Source organism: Fulmarus glacialis, unplaced genomic scaffold (genome assembly GCF_000690835.1).
Source record: "Fulmarus glacialis isolate BGI_N327 unplaced genomic scaffold, ASM69083v1 scaffold9556, whole genome shotgun sequence".
In the NCBI taxonomy this organism is placed as follows: domain Eukaryota; kingdom Metazoa; phylum Chordata; class Aves; order Procellariiformes; family Procellariidae; genus Fulmarus; species Fulmarus glacialis.
In genome coordinates, this window is record NW_009216202.1 from 1 (window position 1) to 15,886 (window position 15,886).

Below are 15,886 nucleotides of genomic sequence, written 5' to 3' on the forward strand. Positions count from 1 at the left end.
TCAACACTGCCGCCCAACTTGGTGTCGTCATCCCCCCCGCACCACCGCCTCAGCAGGGTGAATTCCCTGTTGCTCAGAAGAGAGCTGTTTGAAATGTAGGAGCATCCTCTGCAGTCAGAAACAGCTATAAATGCAAATAACTACACAACTGCTCCACACGCACAGAGAGCCCTGCCAGCCATAGCCCTTGTCAGCATCACAGAGGCTGGGGAAAACCATTCATGGCCCTCAACGGCTTTGGCCACTCTGTTCTCCAGGCAGTCCATTGGTAAAAGGACAGGCCTGCTGGTGCTTCTCAACCGAGACAATGACACTTCTTTTCCAAGTAGCTCAAAAATTTTGGAAAAATATTTAGGCTGTTGCTGGCCAGACCTTGAGGAGTCCAGAAGCTGAGCATGACTAGGTGGATGGAGATGCCTGAGAAGCTGTTCTTGCTGCTCACTTTTCTTCCTCGGGCTGACACACAGGTCAGTCAGGTTACAGTAGCTGGGGATCCTTTTCCTATCCTAGCATATCACCCTTTAATTTCTCCTCATATGGTATTTCCTAAATGTGGGAAAGCAAGCGACAAACAGAAAAATACTAGCTTCTCACTAGGCCTGTGTTTCATCATAGATGCTCCTGGCACTGATTTGGGTTACACTCTGCTAGCACAGATACTGTTTTCCAAAGCCATCTCATATTCAGCACAATGAAACAGCCTGCTGCATACGGCAGCTCCTTTCTGCTGTAGCATTTGACCACACATACATACAGCTGCCAGATTTTAGTAGCTGTACCTGGCTTAGGCCACATAAGGAAAGTTTCCCTTTACATTTTACGATTTCTCTTACCAGACACAGAAGAGGCACGTGGAACTGATCAGCCGGGGTGCCTCGAGAGCCTGTCGTTAGTAAATATACTGCCTGTGTGGCCCTACACCGGTATACTAGAGCCTGAAGCCTGTGGCAGGTACAGTAGTCATAATACCCGAATTCTCCTTCCCTCCCAGCACTATCTCCCATGGAACAAGACAGGCAGGGAGGAAACTCCACCCTGCAGACCTTGTCCCACAATTTACATGGATTAGTGGCTCCAGGGTTGTCCATACTGCACCTTCCGCCAATACTAAATTCCTTTCCTCTTCCTCCCACCCTCTTCCCATCTAAAACTACACTTAATTTAATACTAATTACCGCAAACACTAAGAGGGTGTTTGTCTGTAATCCACTAAGGAGATTATTTGGCGAGATGTTTGTTATTGACAATGGAAATGCAGTGCTTAGAGGTTCAAGAGATTTTCAGGGAGCACAACTGGAGCAGTTGCTAGAGGATGGGCTGTGCCACATTATAGTTGTTACGGCTGATGACCGGCTGGTCCTTCATGCGTATGGCCTGGGCAGAACGATCTAAGCCCCACTCCAACAGTGACCTTGAGGATAAGAGAATTAGCTTGCTCCAACACTATGGAGTTTCCAATGAGGTGTGGAGAAGGTGGCAAACCTGTGACTGTGCTAATTTGACTACGGAACTCACTTTATTTTGACATGCCTTGTTTAAAAATCAATGTGTGAAATTGAAGACATTATCATTAGGTATCAGAGAATGAGCAGAGCCATTTAGCTGCTAAAATTACTTGCAAGCATAGACTGTTCTTTACCTAATACACCCCAAGGACTTTTATTTCAGTTCTTACCAGTGCTGCATTTTACTTAACCTCAGCTACAGCTATATAATCTGTATTTTTGAAATTTTTAATCTGGGGACAATTACTTTATTAGCAATTCTTTATCTCCATCCAGATCCCTGGTTTCCATTGCTAGAGCTATTGCCTGAGCCTATCAGCAGATGACCTCTCCACCTGCATTTAAGACTCATTCATAGAAAATTTGCTGATCCATTTGATTTTCTCACCAGACATATCTAATCATTTTCACAAGAATACTGCTGAATTTTTTAAATTGTATTCAATATGTTCTACTTGAACATTGAACCTGAGCCAAAGCCAAAAAATGTAGCATAATTGCCTCTAGATTTTGGAGCTTTTCTCTTTCTTCCTCTCCAGGAACTTAGGCAACATATTGTCAGTGTAGGAAGTGACTTCCTACACTTAGTGACTTAGGCTCCTTGTGATGTATGCGTGTGTGTGAGTTTAGTTCTTAAGCAGTAGTCAGTCTTAATAAAGGCTTCCCCCCAGATATTAATAGGAAAACAAAACCAGGGTATGATTCTTTGGAAGATTAGTTGAAACAACAGAACAGCACAAGGTAAGACTGCATGAAATGTAAATACTGTTTTTAAGAGTTGACTTTCTTTCCTAAGCAGATCCCCTAGCAACTGAAATAGCACTTCCCAATGTGGAAGCAATGCTGAGATGTTTGCCTTTTGTTTATGGGAGCTTCTTCACCCAGAATGAATCAGTGAGGCAAGGAAGAGCCAGAAAAAGAACGGAGATGTGTGGGCATCAGGCCATCAATCAGCAAAGGGCAGTTTGTGGAGCTTAAGGATAATGATGAAGTCAAAGTGGTTTCCCTTTCCTCAGTCATGCTTGTCCTCGCCTCTTGTCGGTGAAGCCTCGTTACTAATCCACAGCAAAACACAATGCTCAACAGGAGCAAAAGGGCAACGGCAGGGAATGCCACTAACACTACAGCCTGCTCCTGGGTTTTTTACTCCTTGCCATAAAGCATATTGTGCTGGAGCATCCAGCAGTACTTAGCTAATAAGGAAACATCAAATAAACCTGACTGCAACGGGATTAAGCCAACTGAGTTTAAATAAAACAGCACAAGAAAATGAAGTGCAATTGTATATGAAGACACAGAAAAATCTACCTACTGCAGCTCTTCAGGGCAATTCTCAACTGAAAACCTCACACTGGAACAATAAACTCACAGAAGCCCGTTACCATCCATTGTTTCCTCCAGCAGAACTCCCTTTTAGAGGTTTTTAGAGTTTAGGATTTTAGGCATTTTTTTCTTGTTTGCCAAGCAAGTGGAGTTTTCTCTTTTGAAGGGGGTAAACTTCTCTCTGACGGGTCATGTACTTGTCCTGTCAGACCCAGCAGATAAACTGTTATGGGTTAGAAATCACTGGTCCTGACCATCATATCAGATTGTCCTGCTACCATCCCTTCAGGAAACTTAACATATCTGTAGTGGAGCCTGAACTTGACAAGAAAGCAGCTGAGCCTCTTAAGCAGACTGGAAAAGGAACTTTAAAGAAATGAACAGAGTCACAGAAGGGCTAAGCCTATCTGAGATATAAGTCTGAAAGGTAGCTTGGGGTTTAGTTATAGCTCCTCTGAGGCAGAAGAGTGTTTGGGATGGGAAACCCTGCGGAGTACATGAGAGGCTGGACTACTGGCAGCAAATCCTGGAACACCTCAGCCCGTAGAGGGCTTCCCTAAGCTTTGCAAACCTCCTGTGAGTAGTGTCCAGCTATCGTTGCCAAGCATAGCTTTTCCTCATCTTTCTGTCATTGTCAGGTCCCTGAAGATGTGAATTATTCTCACCTCACAGAGGCAGCCAGTCCCTGCCAAGACTGAAATCCAGCATTTTGGATAGCGAGCGCAGCTTGTGATTGCCCACTGAGAGACCTGTCCCCGTTTCAGGCAGAAGCTTCGGCGGAGGCTGCACGTACTTGCAGCTTCCACTGAGCGGCACCTGAGTCTCCCATAGCTGCAGGTTCTTCTGGGGACCCTGCCTAAGAACTGCGAATGACCCAGCTGGCATCTGCAGAGTCAAGTGGAAACAGCAGTTCAGACATCCGTGGCTGAAGCCAAACGTGAGGGAGAAATGGAACATGACAGTTTGGGTGCTATTTCTGGGCAGCTGTCAAATCCACACCAGGATTTCAACTCATCAAGAAACAACTAATTTAGGAGACAAAAAGATCCTCTGAGCATCTTAAGCTGTGTCATTTTGCACTAAACAGTCACTGCTTAAAATGTACAAACTGCCCTGGGAGTAAGGACTGCACCCCATCACTCTTCCCTCCCCTAAGTCCCCTAAGAACTAGGCTTCATTGCTCAGCAAGGACTTAAAGCTCCCTGGAAAGCTTTACTCTGGGCAGGGGAGCAGCCTAGCAGCTGGGAAACATGGATTTAAATGGAAGGCCACAATGGAAGAAGCTGAGTCTTTTGCCTTCTAGAGGCCAACACTATCAGTGTGCTGCATTTTGTGAGGGCTTTGGGTCTATGGGCATATGCTAGACATTATCTGAGATGGTCTAACAGGCTGAGCCCCTTTCAAAATAAAGTGAAGGGCTGAGTAGTTGTAGATCCTAAGAGAAAGCTCTTGAGTGCAATAGGTACTGCGCTGTGCTGGATGACGCAATTGGGGCAATTCAGGCCATGCACAGAAGTATAACTCAAGGCACTTAAGAATTTTTTTTAAGTGAGCCTTCCCAAAGGCACCATGTAGTGCTCTGATCCATGAAAATCAAGATGAGCAGAGGCAACATTACATTCCTCGAACGATACGTGCTAATTGCTTCAATTCTTGTCTTCAAACTGAGGCTCGGAGAGTTCAGCACTGAACATCTGGTGAACCACCCACTGCCACTTCCACTTAGCAACCATGCTAAAAATGAGGTGGCGTCCACACAGGGCATGTATCCATTTGAGCTACTGTACAGTATTCCCCTTGGTGTGTCTTAGAGAATGCAAAGGGCTTTTATTGGTGCCTGAGGAGTCTAACACACCCCAGAGCACTTTAAGAGCCCAAGGGGAATCTTTCCCGTGTTTGCATGAGTTGGCTCCTACGAGGCCTAGACAATATAGCATAAATGATGCTTATCAGAATTTCAGAATAAGGCCATTAGATAAAAACCAGCACATCTGCCCAGGCAAAGCTTGCAGGCTCTGCTAGGGCAGCCAAAAACCATATGTAGAAAGAGAAGCATGGCAACACCATGAAATTAATACTTGGACACATCTGGAATAAACCATTAACCCAATGCACAGGGACATCCTTTACCACATTGCAAAAACCAAACTGGTAGTATAACTGCCCAGTGCTGGCAGGGCTAAGGGAGTCTGCGTGCGTCAGCGAGGAACATACCTCTAGCTCTGCACTCCTGATCTGGCTGCTGCACTTGGTGTATATGCTGGAAATAACATTCCTGAAAGAGAAAGGACATACAGCCTTCGCAACACACCTGAAAGCACAGTCTCACCTTGGCGGAGTTGGCATGCTAGGATTAATTGCTTCAAACAGATTTATGGTATTTACTGTGTAAAAACGACAGTTTCTGCTCTAGGGAATATAACTAGCCTGCGGGGATCAACAGAATAAATGAGGGGGCAACTTCACTGGACGGTGAAGCTGCATGCAGCACGCATTCAGTAGAGCCAGGAATGGCCTGCATCTTGCAGAGGAAAGGGTAGAGCTGGGAAACTCTAGATGAGGCTGAATGAGCTCCATAATGAGGCTGCGTTCTGGGAGGTAGCAGCCGGAGTCAAAGGCAGGAAGGGAAAAACCTTTTAAATTAATTTAAAAGCATCTGCACCGTCTCCCTGATACCAGCCAGGAGTGAGGAAAAGGGAAAGCCTTGAAAGGCAGGTCTAATACGCACTGCCTTGCTCCCCTTGTGATGCTGGTGGGAACATGTCAGTCTCCTCTGTGGTCCTGCGGCGGAAGGACAGAGCTGCCTCTGTGCAGGAATCTGCATGCAGAGAGATGCCAAAACCAGAGACGATGGAGTAGATAGCTCTGGGTCAAACGAGACAGCTGGCTTATAGCACCTCAGCACTCACAGCACTGTTTCAGCTTCACTGGCCAGGCCACCAGTGGAGAGGCACAGTGGCTGCAAACGTGACATCTTGATGAACCACATTCAGGGCTGGATTCTGAGTGGCATCACTGATTAGTTATGTACCAACACTGGAGTATGGCAATACCCTCTTTGAGCATGAAGATCCTTGTAACCAGCACTTATATGTACAGCCAGCAGCTGCAGGATGACAAGGTAGGCAGCAAGTGGCCTCATAACAGATGACCCTTTTGGGAATACTAAGTATAATTAAGTCTGGGCTTGTTAGTGACAATTAAAATAATGACTCTCCCACCAAATGAATGAGCAACTGCAATTCATTCATGTCATCATGATGGTGTGAAGAGGAACTGCCTTCTCCTAGCAGGTGCTGTTTCGAGACCAGTGGCTGAGAACAGCTGTTGCTTATAGGGTCATCCTTTCCAGGGCTATGGACGTGTTGAACGTGACCAGGCCAACCCATAAGGGATGGACATCAAGAGCATCTATGTTTTCCTGAATAGCTAACCAAGAAAATCCTGTGTTTCAGTCTCAAGCCTTGTTTCCTAACATTAGTGAGGAGCAGGTTACTGCGGATGGAGATACAATGCAAAAAGAGAATACAGGAACTCATAGGAACAGGGAAAGACCTTCTGTCTGGCAGTGTTGGCAGGACTCCTAAGCAAAAGGTTCCTAGCTCAGTCTCAAAAGCCTATCAACACACTTAGACAGTTCATTTACACTCCTGACACTTTTAATTTATCAACTGGCAGTGGTGAAAAGGACAGGGATTTTCCTTGCCATCTTCATCTGTGGAAAGGAGGCATCTGTTCTCAGGCATTTGCACGCACAAAGAATCAAAGGCTCCATGGTGGTGTGACTAGAGATGAATTCCCCAGATAGTGTGAACTAACTTAGCTCCTAGGTATTATGCTTCTTTATAACAGATAAGGGTTTTTGGTTTGGTAAGACAGATGCAAAAAGCAGATAAAATAAAATAGATGCTACAAAACACCCACATTTACACCAGCCCCAGAGAGCTTAAGTTTTGTTTTGTTTTGTTTTGTTTTTTCAAATTTACTCTTAAAATATTTTCACATTTAATCTTTTTGGCTAGATAGATCACATTAAAGGGAAAACCTGAAATAACTGCAGAGGCACATGTGGCAAAATCAGTCCTTTTTCAAAAAATTGAAATTATGTGCTAAAAACTTGCCAGTTAGGGGGGGTTGATTTCTGTTTCAAATTACTTGCCACCTCATACTATTCCCCTGCACAAGTAGATAGAAAGAGAAAGAGGATGGACTGAGAGCTGAAAAGTGCATATAAGAGTTATCCCACTAATAATTTTTGTTGGGCTAGAGGACTTATTCAGGATAGCAAGGCTAGAAAGGTTAATGATGGAAAAAGAAGTTTATACTTTTATAGCAGCCTTCATTCCCAAATACTTCATAAATTTCAACTAATACACAAAATACACCTAGAAATCTCATTTTACCACTGCAGAGAAGCCACATCTGGAATGCAATATAGCAATTTATTAACCGCATGGAGTCAAAATTGTGCATACTTATAGGCAGAAGCAAAAGAAAAAATGACATCCATCTGAAACCATAAGGATAATTTATGGGTGCAGGACGTCTTTATTAATAAGCTTCTTCTAAACGTACGTGGCAGTTAAAAACCAGAAAACAACACAGCCTGTTCCCCATAGAGCTAACAACATTGAAAGGCTGCTGCAGTGAAGCAAGCCTTGCCATCAGCTTCAGTGAGGACTGGCTCAGGCGCAGGGAAATAAAGCTTTCCTAATGTTCTTCCATGCCCTGTGGTTGTTTTTTTGTTTGTTCATTTCCTTCTCTCCTTTCTGTCTGTTGGGAGCCTCGTGTCCCCTGCCATTAACAGAATCACACGTAGGCTTTTACGCAACAAAACACCTATCTCCTCCTCTACAACAGAGGCAACAGAAAAGCAGTTGTTGACTAAAGAAAACATGGGTATTACTTGTCTACTTAGGAGCTGCTGAAGACTCGTTTGTAAAAGCTTCTGCTGCTTTTGACTGTGACTCGAATGCCACCCAAAGCTCCCTTCTCTGATGTTTAATCCTTTCTGCCTGATAGCTTTCAGGCTAAGGAGAGCTTCCTAGTTTTTAATAACATTATGATGAGAACTCATGTGTGCCTGGGGATGGACCTGAAAAGCTTTAAGCTTGAATTATTCACTGATGATTAAAAAACTGCCCTCATTTCGTCCTTGATTCAGCAAACCTGCCTTTTTCAGAGAGTTTACTGAAAGTCAAGCTCCTCTAAGGAAAGCAGGATTCTGACGTAAGTTTGTTATATGCTGTCAGCTTTGCCCTGGCTGAAAAAGGACAGGTGAATAGCCAGAGAGAAAAGAATATGCACTGGGTACCATCTCCTGTCACATCAGCACAGCTCCACACCCTCTACTAGTAAAGTGAGATCCCTCTGTTCTACCAAAGCTCCAACCACACTGGAGGACAAAGGACCAAGACAGCCACACCATCAGGGAAGTATACATCAGACATAGGTCTAAAGCCAATCACAGAGATATCTTACGCTGCGCTTCAGTTAGGAGAGATGCGTATTTCCTGCTATCACACTGATACACCGTGACAAAGCCTCTCTGAATAGGACAGATCTTTACCAATAATACAAAGAAAAGGGGAAAGAAGCCCTAGCATCCAGCCTAGATGTGACCCACAAGCAGGCAAGCCTGATTGCACCAAGATCATCCCCTGCCTCCCAAGGAGATTCAGATTGTGTGGCTTCACCAAGCATTTCCATCCAATCTGGCGTGCAGGTTTAATAATATCACTGTGGAGTCAGCAACAATAGTGGGTATGCCAGATGCCTATTTCAGTCCTCTGTAACATCAGGTTGCAGGATTCACTGTGCTGACTCCATCTGTTAATCTTCAAGGTATTTCCTATTGGAGACCATCCTTTTAGGCTGATTTGAGAGAGTCCTGCTGACTTCAGGAGACAGGGAGCTATTTACCTCCCAGGTTCAGCATTGCAGTGCTGCGGCTCTTAGATGCTGGCTGCAAAGCATTTGACTGTGACCATAATCCTCCCTGTAGGAGCCAGCCTCATCTAGGATGCTAAAGAATTTTCCAAGGCTGACCTAGGTCACCTCAGATGCTTAGGAGACTCTCTTCCCCTCCTGTGTCAACAAAGAATGGGCCAAGCTCACTTCATCAACCCCCAGGCCTATTTTCCAAGGCCCCTTCAGCCCAAGAACAAAATATTTTTCTCTCTCCAGAAATTTCTGCGAATCCTACAACTTCCAAATGAGCTTCTAAAATCACAAGCACACGAATTCTGATTTAGGCCTCTCTCTTCTCCTATGTTATCTCTCTGTTCATGTAAATAATTAAAGTAGGACAGTTCCCACAGGAGAGGCTGAGGGAACCCCTGCTCCAGAACATCTTGCAGCTGATATTCAGGAGAATTTTTGCTGAAATGTAGGAGAAAAGGTGAATAAATCTTTAGTCCAACTTGCTCTCCCACACCTCAGCAAGCTTCTCTTTGTTCAGAAAGCTCTCAGTTACTTGCGGATGAGTATGTCTCACCACCTAAAAGTTCTGTTTGAACCCACAAAATGTCCTAGCAAAAGTTTTAATAAAACTGTCAGATCCCTCTAAGAGGCTCTGCTTTTGATGACTTGGTTTACTCTGAAAATCCTAGTTCAGCTCTAATAATCATTCAAATTTTAGCCATTTACCTAGATGGCATCTCTGAACACTGTCCCCTGGATCCAGTCCTTTCGATCAAGAAGTGCTGAGCAATAAGGAAAAAGATCCTGTAATATTTAAAGGAATAAAGAGGTGAAAAGGATCAGTGGGTACAAAAGGAAGCTGGATAATGAGATACCAATCTGTTTTCCTCAAGGGTTTTTAATCTCTCAAATCCAAATGACCTTAAACAGCCTTCTGAAGAATGATCATGTGTGGATGTGAACCATGTGCACCAGCTTCAGAGCTGGTTCTAGTCTTTTTTAATAGCTTTCTCTGAGTATAAGAGAAAGTCGTGATAATTTAGGAAGCAAAGAGGGATGTTTAACTGTCCTTCACCATACCTCAGTTATGCAGCCAAATTCTGCTTTCAGTGACTCTAGGGGAATTCGTACCAGATCACTCAGGTGTTTCTGAGCCAGGTTTGTCTCAGGGGCTGCTGCAGATTCTCTGACCATGCTCTTAGAGATCCAGACAGGTCCTACTAACACAGACTCAGCCTTCTCCTGCCTCCCTTCTCCTTTAAAAAAAAAAAAAAAAGTAGGGTAGTTTTAGAGCAGCTGCAAGACAGATAAATAACTCCAGGCTGGGAAATTGCTGCAAAATACAGAGGGTTTTGACCTTTTCTGGTACTTAAGATAAATTAAGCATACGAATCAGAAAGAAATCATTCTCCTTTCAAGAAGAGGAAGGAAAGACATGATAAAAGAATAAAATCACCTGTCACTGCTGTCCTCAGGTAAAGTTCCACCATCAACAATTTTTAAGGTGAATCAAATCAGTGCCTCTCAATTAATTTCCTAATTATGATGAGCATCAACTTCATATCTTGTCAAAAGGGCCCATAAGACTCACTGACTTTATTGCTATTCCACCACTGGTAAGGCTATTGGGGAATAAAAGGGGCTACCTTCCCCGGTGCTCGGAAGCCACACTTCTTTCATAATTATCTGTCATGTGTCCTATAGCAAGGTTCTGAAGATTTTCCTTAAATAGGGATCATTCCAGTTGCTTGGCAGTAATCACACTGATGAAGGGAGAAGAAGTGGTTTTCTTGAGTCATTCCACTTATCTTCCAGTTCTGGTGCTGATTCAAAGGTGTTTTTCTCCCTTCCCATGGTGGTTTGCCCTTTTCTGAGACATGCTGTAGCAACTGTCATCACTCTGGTAGGAACACAGCTCCGTAGCTTAGCTTAGACAGGAAACTTCAGAAGCATGGAAAATTGCTGGTGAGCATGAGTCATCTTCTGTTTGTGAATGGGCTAAGCAGCAAAGCTTTTTCAGAGTCTTTAAGCTGCAGTGACATGGTGTGACCCTCACAGTCAATACTGAGGAATATTGCCAGACTGGAGAAGAACCTGGAAGCAGAAAACCTTCACCCTCCCTCTGATCCTCTAGTTACTGCTATCTTCTCTAAAGAAGCTGGCCTCAGGCGCTGTACACTCACCATACGCCTACCCATCAGCAGGGCTGATATTCTTACATGCCCATATTTGAACCCCTGCCACACAACCTTTCTCCTTTACACGTTTCTGGGGGTACAAGCTGTGCCAAGTTTGCGTTTGCCTTGCCTAGGATCTGCCTTCCACAAGCCGAAATTGTATTGTAGAGTTGGAGGGCAGTCATGAGCCATGCTCTGGCATTGAAAAGAGCCCTCTGACAGCAATTTCACAGTTCCCTGCATCTGCGTGCACCTACCCTTATCTATGCCCGAAGAACAGTCTCGGTGACAAAAAGTGTGTAATTGCATGTCTTTCTTGGCACCTCATGGCATAATTCCTTGTGACCCACTGCTGCAGTGACAAGTGCTCCTGCAAAGCAATAGCATGGCTGGGACCTCGAATCTGCGGGTCCTTGCAGGGGAACTTACAGCCCAGGAATTACTTTGAGTTTGGCTTTTTCCTTAAAGCACAAATTTATTCCTCTCCCTTTATTGTAAATTGCTTTACAGCAATTTGTAACTTCTGTCCTTTTGCTATCTCACATCTCCTTGTTCTGAAAAATCAGGAAATTCAACAAATCACATCATGGAAAGAACTAATTATTTTAGCCTTTCTTTTTGTTTTAAAAGGTTTTTCTAATGTTCAAAAGCCAATATTTTTTTCCATCTGGCACAGTTGAAATAGCCTCTCTCATCAGCTAGGATAGCTCTTAAAGAACATAAATATTTTGCAATTCCTTGAAGGGCCATTTGAACATATTGATGTAAGTATACATGGGGGATTGTTAGGAACGTAGTGACTTAACAACAGATGATCAAACAGAAGGACTTCACCCAATATTGATGTGGTCCTAACTGAATTCCCCACACGTGCGTAACTTTATCAGAATGCCAAAATCCCCGCTGCGTGCCAGCAGCATTACCTGCCTGGAGTACCGATACACGGAAAGGCACGGAAGCTCAGAACAGGATGGGATGTTTAGGTTGCGCCACTGATGGCCTGACTGATTTTTCTTTGCAGAAATTGGAGGCCTAAGTCCCCTAAAAGGATTGCCCATCCTCCTGGACAGTTTCTTCAGAGAGCGTGGTGCTTGATTTTGGGGACTGGCCTCAAAAGCAACGTGAAATGAACAAGCTTCTTGTGGGCACATTGCGAATCCCAGTTTGATGAACCTCTTCATTTTAACCCGCAAACAATTTGCTTAAGTGGTTTATAAATATAGGTACCATGGGACCATGTTGCAGGAGTCAGAGTGGCTGAGGCAACCCTAACTAGATTTTCACTGCTTAGATCAAGCTTCCTTCACCTTCCCACACTGACATAGATAGCGAGGGTAGAGGGAGACCACAAAGGGGTATTAAGTGGTGTGTGTACCAGCGACCTTCAATTGAAGCTGGGCAAATGCACAGGGGGTGCATCCAATTTCTCTCTCATGACTACCCACCGGGAAATTCTGCCCTGTTTTACATCAGATGGTAAACTAATTAAGATGGTGTGCAGCACTTACTAGGCAGAGGCTTATGCTCTCTGGTAGTTCCTCACTTCTTAAATAACCCAAAGTTCCCCGATGAAGAATAATTTCTCAGGAAATCCGCAGGAGGAGACTCCTGATCATGCAGCGTGTTCACCGAATCGCTCACTGAGAAAGCTGCCATGAAATGGGATTGGAGAAGATGAAGTCTGAACTGCTGCTGCTGAAACTGGGGCATTCCCTGTTTTCTTTCCACAGGAGCTGCTTTGTGAGCAGACCCAGCCATGCCTCTTTGATCCAGTAGCTGCTCATTAGAAGTCATTAGGGCACTGGCAACGCGGGGAGAGATCTAAGTTTTGAGCAAGTATGAATATGCTTGGCAGTCTGCAGTAGGGAGTAAGGAAAATTCAGAGCTAAGTGCCAGTGAGGGAGTAACAAAGCCCCTTGCAGCTTACAAGTGAATGTGGGCAGGAAGATCAGAAGACTCAGAAGAGGTGCATGGCATTGTAGGGATGCATGGGCACAGCAGCACGCAATTAGGCTGCAACAGCACTGCAAAGTGAGTTTTTTCAGAGGTAGATAGCAGGTCAAAGGCATGCCCAGTGGTTAAGTAGAGCTTATCTGCCTGTGCTAGACTTGTTGCAGTCCAGGGATTTTTCAAGATGCATGGCCAAATGGCGTAGTCATGAACATAGGTCTGGGCATGCCCCTAACCATTAGCAGTCAGTCTGCATTGCCTGCTTGGACCACAAATTTTATAACTGTTAAAGATAAAAGTTACCAGTTATCATGGTGGGACCTGAGGGATATTGTATTAAACGTGAATTTCGCAGAAAAATCATTCATAAACAGATATAGATGAAAGATTTCTGGATGGATGTTCTATTTGCTGAGAAAACACTGACAAAGGTCAAGAAAACAAAAACTTTGAAAGTAAAGTCTGAGTCCTGTGGCTTTGGCAGTCCTTCTGAGGACAGGGAACCTGGCTTACAGTCCTGGCAATTGGACATGCGGCCGTTGTCTCACGGTGTGATCCTGAGAAAGCTGATCTGGGAGGAAAGGCCAACCTTACCCTCCTTCCCATTCCCTCTGCAGACTGGTGACCTCAGCCGCAGGACACGTGGCTGCATCTGCCCTCAGTCCGCGTGACCAGATGTTATCTTCCCAACCCACGGCCCAGCCACCCAGACAACGTCTGTATGGATACTAATTAGCAAGCCCATAGCGAGATGAGGAAATTAAGGCGGCCAAACCTACCTAGCACATGGCCATACAGCCAAATCTCAAGGCCTGCCAGACAGATTTGTGTGAACACACGTTAACTCATGTATCACCACATGGCTATAAAGCTCTAGCTCTGGTTTTGTGTGCTGATACAGAACATACAAGCCATAAACTAGCTAATTAACCTTGGCAGGTAAGAGAGCTGTCATCAAAAGATTTCAGAGCCCTTTTTAAAGGCAGGAAATAACCCAGCACACAAGGGGAGATACTTAGGCACAGAGCAGGGATGGGACTTGCCTGGCATTAGTCAGGAGGCTCAGAACAACCACCTCCTGAACTCACCACGCTGCTTATGCCCCTGGGCAGAAAGGCCTAAAGGGCTGTAGGGAGCAGAGCTGGTCATTGCCTCTTTCATGCCAAAAAGTAGCCTCCACCCCCACCCCCTTCTGTGGTGGAAGGGCATTGTGGTACTGACAGCATCACCTTTCAGCTGGGCAACAGCAACAGAGAGACCAAGAATTTATACTCACTTAAAATCCTTGGCTGCCTTTTGTGTGGCTGGAGTTAAATCCCAGTTCCAGTGAGCAATTTTATTCTGTTGAACAAAATTTCTACATCTTTTCTTTTAATTCTTTGAATGTTTTTTGCACTTTCCTGTCTTTAAGTGCCACATAACATCGCTATGCATAAATAGATGCTAATTATTATTATTGCTGCTTCACAGATGAAGAGTGTGAAGGAAAGGGCAATACAAACACTAAACAGACTCGTTTCAGAATTGGTTTTTGGTCACAAATATCAGTTCTGTTTTCTGCCCTCTGTGGTGACACATATTTACACAGTCTTGAGAGCCACTTGTCATGTAGTCAGCACGTTCTGCACACTATAAGGCTGTACCTTATAGCTCTATATGGTAGGGTCTGGAGCTTTCTAACGTGATGGGGTTTGCTTTGTTTTAATGGGAACTACAGCAAGAAAAAAAAAAGCACTAAGGCTGTGAAGTTAAGCAAGCATTCAGATGTTGGGAAATGAGAATAGAAACTTTCATTGCTTTCAGTTCAAGCAGGTTCTGTCTCAACAGATTTCAAGCAGTCTTTCCTCCAAGAGGCCAGAAGTACCCCAAGATAAGCTGTGCTACTTCTCACCCAGCTCCACAATACAGTGATTGCCAAATTACTATGTTTACCAGAAAGGATGGAGACATCTGTTACAAGGTGGCCACATGTATTTCTCATGTTACTGATGGCATTCAACTGAGGCACGTTGAATGGCTAGGACTTTTGCTTAGTGTCCTAACACCGGCTATTTCTTTAAGAATTTCAGCTCCCATTTTCTGTATCCTGATGCTAGAGACCATCCAGGGCCTTCTGCTCCTGGGCCTGAAGTGCCCCTCCCCTGGGTTTACATTTCTAATACTTTAGAGAGGGCGATAAACACAGGCATATGTGAAGAGTAATAGCAACAAAAAATCCTGCTTGCCTATGAAGGGTTTATTTAAACTGACCTAAATCCTGAGTAAATCTGCTTCTGTGGGAGCAGAAGTATCAGAACTAGCCATTTAGGCTTTTGTTTTATGATCTGGACAGGTTATGGGGCACTGAATGAGCTCACAGAATCCACCAAGAAAGCTCTTGCAGGAAAATATATCCCTAAATTCCACTCCTGTAAAGATGTTCACTGAAGGTGTATTGAAAGCAAAATTTAAAATATCCTAGTAGGTTTTTATTAAGATCTTTTATTTGACATGTGTTTGGAAGGTTGGACAAGGAAGGGGCGGTGAGGGGTTCACTGATATGTAGCAGCAGAATCAAGGAAGAATGGCTTTGAGCTTATGGCTTGGACGTGAGATAGAAATTTTACATATCAAAGTACGTAATAAGCAATGATCTTATTTTACTGCTGCAGGTAAAGGGGTCTTTTTTAGCTTTTGCTAATAACCACACAGCTTTCTCCTGGGTTTCCTTCATAATTTTTAAAGTTCCCATTTTCTGTTGTAGTAATTTGATTCTTTGACTCCAGAACAGTAGTGTGACTAACATTGATTTGATCACTGTACTGCTTGAAACTTCATTCTCTGTTTGTACCAATACAATTCCTTCCTGTTTATTTTTATTTGCTAACATTTACAGAAAGGACTCGGTCTTTCTATAATTAGCAAGTATGAAACCGATAGAGAACTGGTTTTCCTAAGAGCCTGAGCAGGTCCCTTGTAAATGAGTTGCTGGTTCTTGGCTTCACTAGGGATTTTCTTACAAAATCATAC